The sequence below is a fragment of the Mytilus edulis genome, chromosome 1 (assembly GCF_963676685.1).
Source record: "Mytilus edulis chromosome 1, xbMytEdul2.2, whole genome shotgun sequence".
NCBI classification, from domain to species: Eukaryota; Metazoa; Mollusca; class Bivalvia; order Mytilida; family Mytilidae; genus Mytilus; species Mytilus edulis.
In genome coordinates this window covers 79459251-79460641 of record NC_092344.1, presented here as the reverse complement: position 1 = coordinate 79460641, position 1391 = coordinate 79459251, and positions in this window count along the sequence as shown.

The window sequence follows — 1391 nt, the reverse complement described above, 5'->3', positions numbered from 1 at the left end:
TCGCGTTGAAATACGGATTGTTCTCCACGAACATCCATTTCAGATACCATTAAATTACACCAAAAATAAATCAGAATAACAACGTCTCACAACGTACTTTATGTACAATAAATATATATTTTATTCCTTTTGTAAGTTTACATATAGTTTATTTTAATGAGTTAACACCATCATAATTAAATTCCTTTACTTTTAAAAGGATATATTTCCTCCGTTGAGTCATTCTAATTATCATTTAAGGTCGTTGCTTTCTATGTTTTTTTATGAGTTGTTTTTAGCTAAATTTTAAATGATTCATAACGGTCGAAATCGTGGATGAGTTTAGAATATCAAAAACAGCTCCGGTAAGATTGTTTATTTGCCAAACCTTTTTATGGTATAACTATAAGGAGAAGCAAAATTTAAATAACAACAGACAACAAATTTCAAATACTTATTTCCTTTTTTTCTTTTATTGCAAACAAAATGTCAATTTTATTGTTGAAGGATATTACTTCGCATTCGTGACGATTCAAAAATTTTAAAAATGAGATTTTATGCCTTGATATAGTTTTAAAAAATTTTTCATTCTGAATATAGTCCTAAATATAAAGCTTTACTACAACTATCACATAAACTTAACATGATCCAAGAAAATGAGTTCAATTAAGGTCATAGAAACCAAATAAGAAATGCATGTACGCCTTACAATCATTCAAATATAGTTGACCTATTGCTTATAGTTTCTAAGAAACAGACTTAACCAAGAAAACTAAACATTGACCGATGAACCATGAAAATAAGGTGAAGGTCAGATGAACCATGCCAGGCAGACATGTACAGCTTAAAATTCTTCCATACAACAAATATAGTTTGTGAGATTGATTTCTCCTATGATTCTCCTATGATAACTTCATAATCAGTTTGTGAGATTGATTTCTCCTACATAACTTCATAATTAGTTTGTGAGATTGATTTCTTCTATATAACTTCATAATTAGTTTGTGAGATTGATTTCTTCTATATAACTTCATAATTAGTTTGTGAGATTGATTTCTCCTACATAACTTCATAATTAGTTTGTGAGATTGATTTCTCCTATATAACTTCATAATTAGTTTGTGAGATTGATTTCTTCTATATAACTTCATAATTAGTTTGTGAGATAGATTTCTCCTATATAACTTCATAATCAGTTTGTGAGATTGGTTTCTCCTATATAAATAGATATTTAAAGTAGTTCGCTTAACAAAAATATCGATGGAGGCTATTTGCACTATTGGAGTTTCTACATGAACCTTGGACTAATAGTCTAGTCAAAATAGCATTTGACCTCAAAAAATGATTGCAACAGAATATTTTTTTTCGCCATCTTTTAGGGACATGCCATAAAATAAACATACCAAAAGTCT